Consider the following 17442-nt stretch of genomic DNA (forward strand, 5'->3'; position numbering starts at 1 on the left):
TTGTTGTTCATTCACTCAGTCATTTCCAACTCTTTGTGACTCCATGGATTGCAGCACACCAGGCTTCCCTGTCCTTCATCATCTCCCAGAGCTTGCTCAGACTCATGTCCATTGAGTTGGTAATGCCATCCAACCATTTCATCCTCTGTCATCCCCTTTTCCTCCTGTCTTTTATCTTCCTCAGCATATAATCCCAGAACTACCATATGATCAAGCAATTCCATTAGTGGGTATTTATCCAAAGAAAACAAAAACACTAATTCAGAAAGATATATGTAAGCACTATGTCCATTATAGCATTATTTACAATAAACAAGATATGGAAGCAACCTAAGTGTGTATCCATATATGGATAAAGAAGATGTGACATGTAGACACATATATACACATATACATACGTACATGCATAATACACATGCACACATACATACACACACAATGGAATATTACTTAGTCATAAAAAAGAATGAGATATTTTCATTTGCAACAACGTGGACCTGGAGGGTACTATGCTAAGTGAAATTAGCCAGTCAGAGAAGAACAAATACCATATGATTTCTCTTATATGTGCAATCTAAAAAGCAAAATAAACACACAAACCAAACAAAATAGGAACAGATTCTTAGGCACAGAAAGCAAAATAGTGGTTGCCATAGGGGAGGGGGGTTGGGAGACAGATGAAGTAAGTAAAGGAGATTAAGAGGTACAGACTTCCAACTATCAGATAAGTAAGTCCAGAGGATGTGATGTACACATAGAGAATATAGTCAATAATACCATAATAACTTTGGTGATGAGTGGTAATTGGTCTTACTGCAGTGTACATCTCATATTGTATAAAAATATTTAATCACTATCTTATACTTGAAACTAATAATATTTTATGTTAATTTAACTCAATTTATAATTGTTGAAAAAGTGAATGAATATGTTTTTTAAATGACTTAAAAAGAATATTTGAAAAAATGGAAGCAGATCCACAAATATTTTGAGTAATGAAATTAGTTTGATTTTGTATTTCAAAACTTAATGTAAGCAAGACTGTTCTTTTTCTTTTCAAATATTTTCCTTTTGTTACTCTACAGCATACCAAAATTTCCTTAGTAAAGGGAATTTTTTAACCTTTCATTCTTCCTAAAAGTAGTAAATATTTACATACATACACAAAGAGGTGTTTGTGAGTAACACACTTCTATACAGGTATGTGTGTATTATGTATTTTTTATAGCTATAATTGTTTATGAATGTGTTTATCACCACTTATAGTCATTTTATGTCCTTATCATTATCGTCATTGTTTATAGATAAATATGTGGTAATTATGTCTCCATCATTAAGTTGCAAATTCCTTTTGGGCAGCAAGCATCTTCTAATGAAGAAATTAAAGAAGTCAGAACCATTAAATTAAAAACATGATGCTTTCAAATACACTTTTGAATGTTCACCTCAGTGTTCTAATTAAATTATAATTTCAGTATACATATCTGTTTATCTGGATGCCTTTAGCGATTTGAAATGACTTACTGAGTATTCTAACTCATCCCATGTTTAATGGAAGCATATCAAAATTGTCTGCTATTCAAATGTGCTTTCAGAAGCAATAAATAGAATACTGCTTGCTGCTGAAGGTGAATTAATTGTGATAAAGCTATTTTGATAAAAGTTACTCCTCACTTAAGTGAAGCATAAAGTCACTGATTTATTTCTACAGCAGCTATGTTAAAAGCTTAGTATTCAGTAACAAACTTCTACTTCAATATATGTCACCATAATTTTTTTTAGAAAAATAGAAAAGCCTTTGCATTTGATTAGCTGCAAATGATGCTTCATTGATGAATGGAAATAATTCAACAAAAGAACCTAATTGTGTAGAACAAGTAAATATTATACATACAGTACTCATTTGCCTACAATTACACAGGTAATGTCTGTATTTAGTTTCTTAATTTCTCATTATAAGACACTTGCATCTCATCTAGCAGTGTTTAATTTCATTGTTTCTATTGCTAGAATAATAGCACATTCCTTTTTTTTAAGATGTTGAGTGACAAATAAATTTAGATTGTAATCACTTGCTATTCCTTCTCTAAGCAAAACCACTCAAAAGTTTCAGTTGCAATGAAAAAACTTATTTCCTACTAATGATGACTAAATGGGAGCACTCTAGAAAAGACTGCATCTTGTCTCACATCCCCTTCAATTATAGTCGTAACCATTATCTTAATAAGTCTAGTTGACTAATAACTTTACTGTTTTCTAGAAGTGTCACTCTGGAACCTTATGGGGGCTTCTCTGATGGTTCAGATGGTAAAGAATCTGCCTGTAATGCAGGAGACTCTGTTTTGCTCCCTGGGTCAGGAAGATCCCCTGGAGAAGGGGATGACTATCCACTTTTGCCTGGAGAATTCCACGGACAGAGGACCCCAGTGAGTTATAGTCTATGGGGTCACAAAGAGTCGGACATGACTGAATGACTAACTCTTTGTAGGGCTTCCCTGGTGCCTCAGTTGGTAAAGAATCTACTTGCAATGCAGAAGACCAGGGTTTGATCCCTGGGTCAGGAAGGTCCCTGGAGAAAGAAATGGTAACCCACTCCAGTATTCTTGCCTGGAGAATCCCATGGACAGAGGAGCCTGGCAGGCTACAGTCCACAGGGTCGCAAAGAGTTGGACACAACTGAGTGACTGAACCACCAAAACTATAGTATTTAATCTCACATCCAAAACCCCCCTAATAATCTTTCTTTCTTTTCCCAACCTTATATGTCTGCATTGGTGAATGTTAGGAGTAACACATGTGTCTGATTCATAGTTTCTTATCCTAGTTCTCATTCAGACCTTAATATAAATTCTACTGAGACAAGAATGTTAGATAAGATGATCACATAGCTTCTGAGTTACCATTTAACAGTAGATTAAGTCTTATTCACAGCTAATATTTACACATGCCTTTCCCAATTTATTTTCTGAATGATTCACCTTCTCTTTGTGTTTTGTGAGATATCATTATTTTTATTACTGCCATAACAAATTACCACAAACTTAGTGGCTTAAGGAAGACCAATTTATTATCTTATAGTTCTGTGGGACAGAATTATGACACAGGTCTTGATATGATATGATCAAAATGTTGGGAGGGCTTCATTTTCTTCTGGTGACTCAGGGGAGAATGTTTTCTTACCTTTACCAATTTCAAGAGGCTGCCCAGATTCCTCGGCTTATGGCTTTCCCCTCCATATTTAGAGCCAGCAATGCTCAGTCACGTTCTTCTCACATCACATCACTTGACCCTTCTATCATCACATTTCTCTCTGACTGCTGCGAGAGAAGCTTCTTATATTTAGACTCTCATGTGATTACATTGGGCCCACCTAGGTTACCCAGGATAACCTTGCCTTCTTAAAGTCAGTACACCTTAATCACATCTGAAAGTCTCGTTTACCATGTAAGGCAACATATTCATGGGTTTCAGGGATGAGTGCATGCGTATCTGTGGATATTTTTGGAGGAATTGATATTCTGCCCACTATACACAGTCTCTTACTAATTGTTGTATCTAATGCAGCTGAGTGCTTCCTATGGATGACATGCTGCATTTCATAAAATATGATGTTTGGCTTATGAAGCCAAGCATTGCAATCATTACTAATTAATTCTGGGAAAAGTTTGAACACAGTTACACTTCATTTTCAGCCCCAGCTTTCTCTTGTTCTTTTCTCATTTATTTTTTTTTAATAAGAATGGATGATAGAGTAATTATTTTTTCTTTTTGCAGTATTGCAATGCAACATTGAAGAAATCGCCAATTTTGTTGATGAGCAAAGAAAGGCTGAGAGTCCAGTTAAATTTGTATCCATTTAGGAACAAGAGCTCAGCTTTTTCTTACTGGGGGATTCTCCATTTTCAGCCCAAGAATTATGGGAGAATTGGTTTTATCTGGTGAGAAAGGAACCCCAATCTCTAGGCAACTCTTGTTAACTAATATTGTAGATAACACTGGTATTGAATAAGGGCACTTTTACAAATTTCTATCATTTGATTTGTTTAATAGTCATAGTAATTATGAATATTAATTAATTCACATTCAATATTCACATGTTGCTTGGCTAGATAATTAAAGTGTAAGTAGGACTGATTTATTCTGGTGTTCTTTAATGAATGACATCCTTAATAGCTGTACCTTTTAGGAATATCTCTACTTTATTTGGCAGTATTTTATCTGCCTCCCACTTTCTTCATTGCTTTGTGCATTTGGTTAAATAAATCAGGATGCAAAGTATGCAGTTTACTTTTTAACCATTTTGATAATTCGCTCAGAGGAAAAATTGTTCAGTGCTTGTTGAATAAACAGCGTTTTTTTTCCACTTATTTTTATTAGTTGGAGGCTAATTACTTTACATCATTGCAGTGGTTTTTGTCATACATTGAAATGAATTAGCCATGGATTTACATGTATTCACCATCCCGGTTTTTATGTGAACTTATAAGATAAAAAATCAATTTCCAAAAATATAGTGAAATGTTGGACATTCCCTTATATTTCAGACAATCCATTTTGAAATGTGTGTTATTAGGTTCAATCAGTTCTCATATAGTTACCTTTTGTCAAAAAAAACTTTGCCAAGTTGTACTGTTAAATTTAAGCATATATATTTACCTTTTTTTTTTCTAAAGCTGTTTTGTGCAACTATTTCTGTATAAGGTAAATGTAATGAGGTTCCTGAATTTGTTCCTCTCAACATCTAATCTAACTAGTGCCTTAAGGAGGGTAACTGCTTGTATTGTGTCTCTTTACTGAAATCCCTTTAGACAGGCTTAAGATAGGCATATGACTCTAAACTAAATAAATGCAGAAACTTTAACTTTACTTCTTTCATCCTTAGAAAAACAATCGTCATTTTGTTGATTAACTTTCATTTAAATGCTTATTTTATACTGTATTTGGACTATGCTTCATTAAGCCTCAATTTCCATTTAAGTTTGTTTGTGTCTTATTGCTTAAGTTCCTGTGTCTCAGTTCACTAATGAAATGTTTTCTAACCTGTGAAAATTCAAAAGAGCTCAAAGACCGATTTAAAAGTACATTTCAGGTTTCTAAAAGAAAAATTCAGGTCTTCTGGGGTTATGGTACACTGCCAACCATAAACACCATTCTTACCACAAGCTATAGTCATTGAAGTCTTTTAATTTCCAGTTTCCGCATGTTAGAACTACCGATCTGATAATGACGTCAATTGCAAGTGCCGCCTTATTTCTCTTTGTATTCTGTCTCACTGATTGTTCTTTGTGACTTGATCTCAAGACATCTCCAAATTCATTTTGAAAATATAACTAAGCTGTGCTTCCCTTGTAGCTCAGTCAGTAAAGAGTCTGCCTGCAAGGCTGGAGACCTGGGTTCAATTCCTGGGTTGGGATGATCCCCTGCAGAAGGAAATGGCAACCTACTCCGGTATTCCTGCCTGGGAAATCCCATGGACAGAGGAGCCTGGCAGGCTACACAGTCCATGGGGTCGCAAGAGTTGGACACAATTTAACAACTAAACCACCACCACCATTTGTAGAAAATTAATATTAAGTGACACTATATACATATATACATATTTAGGTAAAATATGAGGAGAGTGCACAGGTACAGATAAAATATTTATTGCTGCTGCTGTTATTATTTCAAAAGGTATATAGGTTCAGGTTATGGAGTAGTTTGGGGAGAAGACAGTAGAAATAAGGACACAGAAGACAGGAGGTTTGTCAGTCTTGTGTCTCTATCTCCTAATCCCATATCTAGGTTAATGGGACTTTACATTGAATCATCTTTCCAGAACAGGGTTCTAGTCCCAGCCAAAGTTACTTTCTCCACCACTCATGCCCAAATCTCTCTTACTTAAACTCTAAATAGGGATTGTAGGGCCTCAGAGGTGATGTATGGCAAGCTAATAACTCAGGGGTCACTAGTCCCTATTTCTGCTACTTTTGCCTTGTTTGTAGACTGCAGTTCTTCTTAGTTCTGATCTAGAGCCCTACATTAGATGTCTCTTCTTGTGATACATTCTGATTTTTTTTCCTATAGTCCCTATCTAGGTGGATCTGAAGACTGCCAATTGTCGAACATCTAAGTAAACTTTGCAAATGACCCCACCCCACCCTAATCTTTACTATATTTAACTTTTATAGAAACTGTCTTTTAATATATTATATACATTGTAGATAAGAAGTTTCATTATATTTATTATTAACATAAATATCAGCCCACTCAAAATTTCTGAATTTACCATTTACCTGTATATAAGGTACTTCCTACATGAGAATATTAAAATTTGATGAACTAACAGTGTGTTTTTCTCATTACAACCTCCATAATTTGATAAAATTAAATCACATAGTTTAATGTAAGACTTAACGCTTGTTCATTTTAGTAGAAATATCTCCACCTTTATGCATTCGTTCATGAAAATTTTGAGAAAAATGCCAAATGAAATTTTCGCTACTGTCCATTAAAAGAAGGAAGCACTAGTATAAATTCCTAGTCCTCCAAAAGCTTACAATTGATGGGTGAAACAGACTGGCCATAAACAGCATTCATGAATTCCCAGTGATTGGAAATACACATAATACTCCATTTAGAAATGACATCTAGTTGTGAACTTCTCTGGTGATAAAGTGGATAGGAGTCCATCTGCCAGTGCAGGGGACATGGGTTCGATTCCCGGTCCAGGAAGATACGATATGCTACAGAGCAGCTAAGCCCATGCACCACAACTTCTGAAACCTGTGCGCCTAGAGCCCGTGCTCTGCAATAAGAAAAGCCACCACAAGGAGAAGCCTGTGCACTGCAAGGAAGAGTTGCTCCCACCCATCACAACTAGAGAAAGCCCATGCACAGCAATGAAGACCCACCACAGCCAAAAAGAAAAATAAAATCTGGTTGTAATAAGGTTTGGGAAATATTTATCCTTTTAAACAGCAGAACCGTCAATATTCCAGGTATGTTGACTCATAGGACATGAGAGACAACATAATACTGATAATGTGAGTCATTTTGATGAGTTCCTCATCTTTAAAGCTAAACTAAGTACCTTGATACGGAAGTCCATAGTTTCAAGTTTTTTTCATATGTTTTGGGAAAACCTTGGAGGCTTTTACGTTATTTACAATTGATATGTCCGTTAAATGTAGAATTTCCTCTACTTTGATCACTGTTTAATGTAGGATTTTGTGTATGCATTAAAAGACCATTTAAACTGGATGTTTCTTAACATTTCTTATTAACAACAGATATTTTGTCATTTACGCTTTCAGAATTATGTGATTCTCACTCTCAGATTCCCTTATGCCTCTATTTACCTGTCACAGTAACATAATTCTCTATGCCCCATTTTTAAGAATTATCCATATGTTGAATAGTATCTCTCCTCAAATATAAAATCTTTCATTTTTCTACTTAGTCTTCATCTGGTTTCCCTTTGAGATCTGGTCTTTATCAAGACACAGGTTCCAGTGATTTGTTAATGCAATTTCTAAACTTTTTTTTTGTTTTAAACAATAACTCTACCTTTAGTTTAAAAAAAAATTTTATTGGAGTATAGTTGATTTGCAATGTTGTGTCAGTTTCAGGAGCGCCGCATATGCACATTCTCTTTCAGATTCATTTCCTGTATAGGCCATCACAGAATATTGAGTATAGTTGCCTGTGCTATACAGTCCTTGTTGGTTATCTATTTTATGTATACTGGTGTGTGTATGTTAATCCCAAGCTCCCAATTGATCCATTCCCCAGATATTTCTCCTTTGGTAACTATAAGTTTGTTATTGAAATCTGTGAGTCTGTTTCTATTTTGTAAATCAGTTCATTTATCATATGATATCACTCATATATGGCATGTAAAGGGATCGGGTGGAGAGGGAGGTGGGAGGGGGGATCGGGATGGGGAACACATGTAAATCCATGGCTGATTCATGTCAATGTATGACAAAAACCACTACAATATTGTAAAGTAATTAGTCTCCAACTAATAAAAATAAATGGAAAAAAATGATATAAATGAACATATTTGTAATACTCTCTATTTTTGTTACCATAATTTTATTTTGTTGTACTTATGATTTCCAATATTCATTGATCACACATGAGAATTCATAGTTTTCCCTTTCATACTCTTTAATGTACTCTTGTATCTCATCAATTATTTCATACATCTTTCACTGTCTTACTACTAGAGACCACAATTGAGCAATTTTTGAAGCATTTTTTTTCTTTTTCATATTCAGAATGTGAAGTTGTCTTTTTAAGCAATAACATCTTTCTATAGTTTTGGTAATGGCACTTAATAGAAAACAATGTGGAAAATATATTAAGAAATAGTTTAGGCATACATCATCAAATACAGAATAACACTGGGTCACATGTAGAATAACACTAGCATTTGGCAAAGCATCTTTTGAGGTTCATGTTGGCTTTTCTTGCTTGTCTGTTTTTGTCTTGTTTAATTTTTTTTCACTCCTAAGTTTGTGGACATTTCTAGTTTAGCTCATGTTATATCCATTCAACAATTTCAACATCTTTAAAGCACCATTAAAGTTTATTTTTCTCATTAAGAGTTGCTACTTCCTTAAACTTTATGAGACATTTGAGGGAAGAATAGGTGTTGACAGTAATTAATATTCTTGCATGTAGCAGCTACATAGCAATTATTTATTTTTTGGAGAATTCTTTTCACCATTAGTTTGTTAAAAAATATTTCATTCTGTGATTTTTTTCAGGGTTGCCAGTTTCCTAACATTAATATAGCTATAATTGATGTGTAATCTGAATTCATTTCAGTGTCTATTTATGCATCCTTTTGTTTTTCTTCATTTTGCTTATGTTACTTTCCATATGAAAAATAGATAACTGTCTCTTTGACTAATTTCCTTCTGAATAAAAACTGTGTGTCATTCTTTACCAACTCTGGGGGAAGATGTAATCACTTAAGAAAGTACATTATGCCATTACTTGCATTGTATCTTAAAAGCACTTTTATTTTTATGCTATCTTAAATGCTAATTGGTTCATCTTAAATTTGATGAGCCTCCATAGCTTAATAGTTGCCAGAACCAAATGTTTAATTAATCAAGGATACAGCTAACAACTGTCAGAGTTTTCTGACAGGGGCTTTTTCTAAAACTTCTTAAAATAAGAAAGACAGACAGACAGACACTAAAATAGTTACTGAGAAGTCACTGGAAAATTTCTTATTAGCTACTTGGCAGGCAAATAAGGTTGCTCTTGCCAAAGGCACTAACCATGCTGACATATTCAATCAAGAAACAGTCATTTGTATCAATAAAGATTGAGTTCTCTCTTATTTCCCCTTTGACAGTCATGATTTTTCTGTCAGTCCATGTCTCCTTTACTTCAAAATATGAGGTTCCCTCAATCCCTTTTTATGGCACACCCATGTTCCATCCTGCTGTGCTCTGAGTGGCTGCAAACAGTGGGTCGGGGTGCAATTCCTGTGAAGGCTTTGCAGTTTACCTTGTCTATTACATTCACTAGCACTTAATTCACTGCTACTTCATTAATTTTGTTGTCCTCTCATTTTTTCCCTTATTTTCCTTTCTTTCTTTAGTTTCATCTTTATTTCCTTTCTTTCTTTATCCCATTATTTAAATCTAGTCCATTCATTTTGTCATTCTTAATGAATTCACTGATTTTTTTGTCCATTTCTTTAGTTTTGATCCTTTAAAAAATTAGTCCAGGTGAAATATGCCATAGGTTAGACACAAAAATATTGAATCATTCACTAAAAATGCTATTTCTGTTGATTAACACTAAAAATCCTGTCCCATAACTTCTGGAATAATTATTCTATTACCTAGCCATATCATGCTTCATTCTGTATATGTGTAGGTTGCATATTTAGGCATTAAGAATATCATTCAATGACAGATGTTATCTTGAGAAAATCTTTTTTGTTGAGAAGAAAAACTATAAATTTTGTTGAGTATACATCAAAGAAATTATAATTAAACAGTTGAGAAGTGGTAAATTCAGAGAGAATTCAAAAATTAGTAAGAATCAAATCACAAGTATTCCTTACTGACTAAAGCAGCAAGTGATTTTAGGATACAAAAATGTTAGTGCATTAATTTTATTATTTTGTAAAATGTTATTCTAAATAAGAATTACTAAAGATAATATCTGAGGTCCCCAAGATAGCAGGTTTGAAAGTTATTACTACTAATTAAATTTTAAGTGTGCTATAAGTGCATAACTGTATAAATAGAGCAGTCTCTGACCGAATCTGGGAGGATTTGGTTTTGGTTTGTGTGTTGGCCAGTTTGATGGCAGTTTAATCAGGAAAAAGACACTTATGTCAAAGAATTGTGCTTAGTAGTGAAAGTCACACCTTCATGGATCACAGCCTTGTCATGGCAGATGGGCTTGTGTAACTCAGTGAAGCTATGAGACGTACTGTGCACGGCCACCCAAGACGAATGGGTCATAGTGAAGGGTTCTGACAAAACATAGTCCACTGGGGAGGGAATGGCAAACCACTCCAGTATTCTTGCCATAAGAACCCCATGAACAGCATGGAATGACAGAAAGATATTGCACTGGAAGATGAGTGCCCCAGGTCAGAAGGTGTCCAATATGCTACTGGGGAAGAGTGGAGGGTAGTTACAAATAGCTCCAGAAAGAATGAAGCAGCTGGGCCAAAGTGGAAACAACAGAGTTGTGGATATGTCTGATGGTGAAAGTAAAGTCCAATGCTGTAAAGAACAATGTTGCATAGGAACCTGGAATGTTAGGTCCATAAGTCAAGGTAAATTGGATGTGATCACGTAGGAGATGACAAGAGTAAACACCAACATCTTAGGAATCAGTGAACTAATAGGCAATGGGTGAATTTAGTTCTCTACTACTATGGGCAAAAATCCCTTAGAAGAAATGGAGTAGTCCTCATAGTCAACAAAAGAGTCCCAAATGCAGTACTGAAGTGCAATCTCAAAAATGACAAAATGATCTTGGCTCATTTCCAATTCAAACCATTCAACATCACAGCAATCCAAATCTATGCCCCAACAACTAATGCCAAAGAAACTGAAGTCGATCTATGAAGATCTACAAAACCTTCCAGAACTAACACCATAAAAGATATCCTTTTCATCATAGGGGATTGTAATGCAAAAATAGGAAGTCAAAAGATATCTGGAGTAACAGGCCAGTTTGACTGTGGTGTACAAAATGAAGAAGGGCAAAGGCTAGCAGAGTTTTGTCAAGAGAATACACTCATCATAGCAAACACCCCTTTCCACCAACAACACAAGATGACTCTACACATGGATATCACCAGATGCTCAGTACCAAAATCAGATTGATTATATTCTTTGCAGCTGAAGCTGGAGAATTCTATACAGAGCTAGTGGAGGTGATGGAATTCCAATTGAGCTATTTGAAATCCTAAAAGATAATGCTGTTAAAGTGTTGCATTCATTATGTCAGCAAATTTGGAAAACTCAACAGTGGCCACAGGACTGGAAAAGGTCAGTTTTCATTTCAATCCCAAAGAATGGCAGTGCCAAAGAATGTCCCAACACAGTTGAGTACATTTGCACTCATTTCACATGCTAGTAAGGTTATGCTCAAAATCCTTCAAGCTAGGCTTCAGCAGTGCATGAACTGAGAACTTCCACATGTACAAGCTGGGTTTAGAAAATGCAGAGAAACCAAAGATCAAATTACCAACATATGCTGAATCACAGAGAAAGCAAGGGAATTCCAGAAAAATATCTACTTCTGCTTCACTGACTACATTAAAGTCTTTGACTATGTGGATCACAGCAAACTGTGGAAAATTCTTAAAGTAATGGAAATATTAGACCACCTAACCTCTCTCCTGAGAAACCTGTATGTGGGTCAAGAAGCAACAGTTAGAACTGGACATGATACAATGGACTGGTTCCAAATTGGGAAAGGAGTACGTTAAGACGGTATATGGTCACCTGTCTTATTTAATTTTTATGCAGAGTACATTATGTGAAATTCCAGACTGGATGAATCACAAGCAGGAATCAAGATTGCCAGGAGAAACATCAACAGTCTCAGATCTGCAGATGATACCATTCTAATGGCAGAATGTGAAGAGGAACTGAAGAGGCTCTTGATGAAGGTGAAAGAGAAGACTGAAAAAGCTAGCTTAGAATTTAACATTCAAAAAACTAAATTCATGGCATCTGGTCCCATCACTTCCTGGCAAATAGAAGGGAAAAAAGTGGAAACAGTGACAGATTTTATTTTTGTAGGCTCCAAAATCACTGCAGATGGTGACTGCAGCCGTGAAATTAAAAGACACTTTCTCCTTGGAAAGAAAAGGATTACAAACCTAGAAAGTGAAAGTGAAGTCTCTCAGTCATGTCCGACTCTTTGCAACCCCATGGACTGTAGCCTACCAGGCTACTCCATCCATGGGATTTTCCAGGCAGTATTACTGGAGCAGGTTGCCATTTCCTTCTCCAGGGGATCTTCCCGACCCAGGGATCGAACCTGGGTCTCCTGCATTGTAGACAGACGCTTTACCATCTGAGCCACCAGGGAAGTTACAAACCTAGATAGCATGTTAAAAAGCAAAGACGTTGCTTTGCTGACAAAGGTCCATATAGTCAAAGCTATGGTTTTTCCAGTAGTTATGTATAGATGTGAGAGTTGGACCATAAAGATGGCTGTGCACTGGAGAATTTGATGCTTTCGAATAATGGTGTAGGAGAAGACTCTCGAGAGTCCTTGGACTGCAAAGAGCTCAAACCAGTCAATCATAAAGGAAGTAAACCCTGAATATTCATTGGAAGGACTGATACTGCAGCTGAAACTCCAGTACTTTGGCCACCTGATATGAAGAGTTGACTCACTGGAAAGACCCTTATGCTGGGAAAGACTGAAGGCAAAACGAAAATGGGGAGGCAGAGGATGAGATGGTTAGATAGCATCCTTGACCCTGTGGACATGAATTTGAGCAAACTCCACAAGATACTGAAGGACAGTGGAACCTGGCATGCTGCAGTCCATGGGATTGCAAAGAGTCACACACGACTTAGCGCCTGAGCAACAACAAGGTGAAGGCTAGTACAGTCGTAGACTCAGTCAAAATATTCAAATGTTCGTGGCATACTCTGGCTATTATGAACTTTAAGGTGGCTTTGTTGCCACACTTTAAAAATTATCATTCATGAAGTTAAAGTATGGCATGTATATCAGCCTTGTGAATTTGTTGAAAATACTATTTATGTGTTATTTATTTTGGGTCCCCTCCTTGAACTATTATTTACTTTCTCTGCTATTACACACACACCAGATGAGGTTCATTGTAGGATAAACAGATTTAGGCTGTAGGTCAAATATAAATATGTAGTACAAATAAAAATATATAGGTCAGTCCACTTAGCATTCTCCTTTAGCAGTGGAAGCCTTAATGTAATCAATTCTACAATCCTAGTACAAATGTGCCTCCAAATGTTCTTGTGCTAGGTCTCTGTTTGCTTCCTCCAAGTTAATGTGAAGCGAAAGTGTTAATCGTTCAGTCATGTCTGACTCTTTGTGACCCCATGGACTGTAGTCCAGCAGGCTCATTTGTGCGTGGGATTTTCCAAGCAAGAGTACTGGAGTGGGTTGCCATTTCCTTCTCGGGGGGATCTTCCTGACCCAGGGATCGAACCCAGGTCTTCTGCATTGCAGGCAGATTCTTTACGATCTGAGCTATAGGGAAGTAATGTAGCTAACTTTAAACCCTACATTAAAGAAACCAACAACAACTTTAATTCTGCTCTGCCTGTTGGATTATAATCTTATCATATATTTATTATTAAGACAACTACATGTGTTATATTCGAAGGACTTGAAGTATATAACACCCTCAAAAGCTTCCATTCTGTGTAGTAACAATAGTGTTTTCAACAAACCAGGTTATCAGTTGTTAATTTCTCTACTGACAATTTTAAGCCAGTGTTTATAGATATGATATTTGACATAAAGGTAAGCTTTAACTGTGGCTGTTCTAACAAGGATAACCCTTATACTCTTCAAATTTTTATAGAAAAGTTTGTTGAGAATTGTATTACTTGAGAATTTCATTGATTTCTTTTAAGGCTTTGTTTCTCTGGCCAGGAACTATTTGGAGGTTAGTCTGTATAAGATCAGTATAAACCTTACACCTTCTACCTGGAGAATCTCCAACTTATTTCCTTAGAAATGCTGTAAGATTCAAGAACTCTTGTATTATCTACCTATAGATAGCAGTTTTGATGACATGAATCTTTATTCTGCAATCAGTCCCCTTCCTAAATTGTTTATTTTTTAACTTTTTTTTTTAGCTTTTAAAAATTTGTTATCTGGGTTTTTTGCACTGTCCAGCAGAAATTGAAAGTGAAAGTGTTAGTTGCTCAGTCCTGTCTGACTCTTTGCAACCCCATAGACTGTAGCCCACCAGGCTCCTCTGTCCATGGAATTCTCCAGGCAAGAATATTGGCAAGAAAAAGCCATTCTTTTCTCCAGGAGATCTTCCCAACTGAGGGAAGATTGAACCCAGGGATTGAACCCAGGTCTCCTGCATTGCAGGCAGCTTCTTTACTGTCTGAGTCACATAATTGTTATCTAAGACTGCACACAAGACACATGTAAATAAATGAATTCCTGATCCTAACTCAGATGTACTGAATCCAAGTATCCAACACTAGGCCCCAGGATTGGGAATCATTTTTGCAATTTGTGAATTTGAATCACCCCAGAGCCCATATTGTAAAACCCAGATGCTAAACAGGAAAATTGACATTTGACCATTTACGTGTTAAAGAAATGATTTCTACACACATACAGGGACACACATGTCCACACCTCTCCATAGATGCTACCACCGCCACTCTACTACTATTCATGGAATAATGATAAAGAGAATATTTAGGACATTTGAATGCACTTTTTATTGTTGTGGAGATTGGCTAGCATTTTCATTAAATCAGGTTAATTTTCTTTTTCGAAGTCAGGAAAAATGATCTGTTCATTGTGAATTAAAAAATCTTGGAAATAATTTGACAGTCAACCATCATTTCATAAAACTGAAATAAAATGTCAAGAGTAAACTCTTAAAGTCAATGGGATCACTCATAGTAATTACTGTCAGTTTAAACTGAAGAAAACAGAATGTAATTTCTTTCATTATTGGAATTAGGTAGTAAGTGAGCTACAAATATGAATCTATAAAATATTGTGTTTAATTTATTGAGGTTCTGCATATTGGTTTAATAGATGAGTGGCAGAAATTTGTACAACAGTCACTCTAACACCCTTAGCACATAGAGTAGGGAATAGCAACTAAGAAAGTATTTATTATTTTATCATTACTGATTGAATTCATGATACGTTTTATTCTTCTGTATGTATTCAGAAATGGTACTATAATTTACTCTAGCTCTGAAATACGTATGTACTTTGAAAAACAGGAGAGGCTAAATGGAGGACATTCGCTCCCCACAGAGTGCTAAGATATGAAAAGACAAAAAGAGAACAGAAAAGAGTACAATCAACAAAAAAACCCTGTGAAATGTGACTTTTGTTCTGAAGTTTTGTGTTTTCCAGAGACACAGTATTTTAGCTTGCCCGAAATCATTTGTGCATACTTTGCTTCACAATTTTACCATTTTGCTTTTGTTCAAATATCAAAAAAATTCCCAATTAGACCAGACATGTCTTCAAGTAGCATCCCTGCTTTGGTTGCCTTCTTTGAAAAGTCAGCCTTATATAAAAAGCAAGACAGCATCCTTCCTACAAATGTTCATTTTTTTTCCACTAAGTCTTTGCTCAGCATGAGATAATGCCCATAGACTACAAGAAACTTTTCTTCTAGACCCCAAATTACCATCCAACACTTATATCCTTTTACTTTCCAACGCAGACATCTTCTTGTCATATTGGACTATTCATCCTCATCACAATTCTACACATTCCTAGAGCTGTACTTCCACTTACACTGTTGGCTTAATAGTCTCTCTTTTCCACATCAAATATCTGTATCCTGTCCATTTCCAATTTCAAATCTTATGAAATTTCCTCTAGTCTAATCTCTCCTTTCATTAAGTTCAGATAGGAGATTAAATCTGAAAGGAACTTAACAGTAACTCTAGAGCTAGAAAGAGACTATAAGGCCAATATTTTTGTATTCTTTGAGTCTGTGAATAGCACCAAAATGGACTCAGAAATCTTGGTAGTCATCTGTAATTTCTTCTTCCTAACTCCTGGGAACTCTCAGACCCAGTGATGGAAGAGGATTTCCAGGATTGCAGTCTGTTTATTGGTTTTACCTGCTGAGACTCTATGTAATTATTTATTTCAATTAGGGTTTGCAGAGTTAAATCTGAAAGGAGCTTGAAGATAACAGGTATCTGATTCTTGAATCCCTTATTTTATAGTCAAGTCAAATGATCTGTGTCCATGAAAATTATGCTGGAAAACTACTGGCAAAGGGGAATTCATTACTTTCCAATGAGGTACAGTCTTTGAACAATTTTGAAGATTAGAAAGTTCTTGTATTAAGAGTCGCCTCTATGTAATCATTATCATTTTTGCTTTCCTCTTCTATTCCCTGATACTAGTCTCTATAAATTTGTTCAGAGCAAGGATAGGTTTTTCTTCTCCAATTGCTAGCATGATATTGGCCATGTTAATAGATGTTTAAAATATTTTTAAATACAAGCTGTGCTTGAGTTCTTTCACTCTCCTCCCCGTTCTTCTCCTTATGAACCGTGGTTTGTCTATGTGCCTCACAGGGAATAGACTTATCTTTATAATCCATGATGGAATATACTCACTATAACAAAATTACTGTATTTTCTAGAAAGGCAGCCCGTGTTCACATTTGCTAATGTTTCATAGCTTCATCACCCTGCTGACAATAATTGTGCTTGTACTTAAAACCAAACTCTACTACTATTGCAGCTGCTACTACTTATTTTTTATATTTATCCTGAATCATATCTTCCTTACCCTGTTTTTTGTACCTTCTGTGTTCCGAGATTCGAATGTACAATATATTTTAACCTTGTTAAATTTATGCCATTATATTAGGCCTCACTCAATTCCCCTCATCAAGATCATTTTGGATTTTATTCTGTTATCCTCTATTTGGTAATCCATCCAGATTCACATTATTCAGAAATTGCATATTTATTTATTGTATGACTTTATCCATGTCATTGACTTAAGATATTTTGAAGAGAATATGAGAAAGGCTTGAGACCTGCCATTAGAACTTTTTCTCTATCTTTCTATCTCAAATAGATCCACTAGCCTATACTGTTTTACTATAATATTATATACTTATGCTGTATTTCTATATATTACATATGTATATACTCTATTACTATGTACTAGTGTATATAGGAATACATCCTTAACTGGTTCCTTTCATGTAAATAAACT

At 35.5% G+C, this 17442-nt stretch overlaps 1 protein-coding gene and 1 non-coding gene across 2 annotated transcripts in view; one reads left to right on the forward strand and one right to left on the reverse strand.

Annotated features, from left to right (window-relative positions):
* IL1RAPL1 (interleukin 1 receptor accessory protein like 1) overlaps positions 1–17442 on the forward strand; it is a 1388178-nt gene that overhangs the window by 914961 nt on the left and 455775 nt on the right. The gene's annotated exons all lie outside the window — the stretch shown is intronic.
* TRNAC-ACA (transfer RNA cysteine (anticodon ACA)) lies at positions 12502–12573 on the reverse strand. The gene has a single exon. It is a non-coding gene; the product is annotated as a tRNA-Cys (tRNA).

The sequence above is a fragment of the Odocoileus virginianus genome, chromosome X (genome assembly GCF_023699985.2).
Source record: "Odocoileus virginianus isolate 20LAN1187 ecotype Illinois chromosome X, Ovbor_1.2, whole genome shotgun sequence".
In the NCBI taxonomy this organism is placed as follows: Eukaryota; Metazoa; Chordata; class Mammalia; order Artiodactyla; family Cervidae; genus Odocoileus; species Odocoileus virginianus.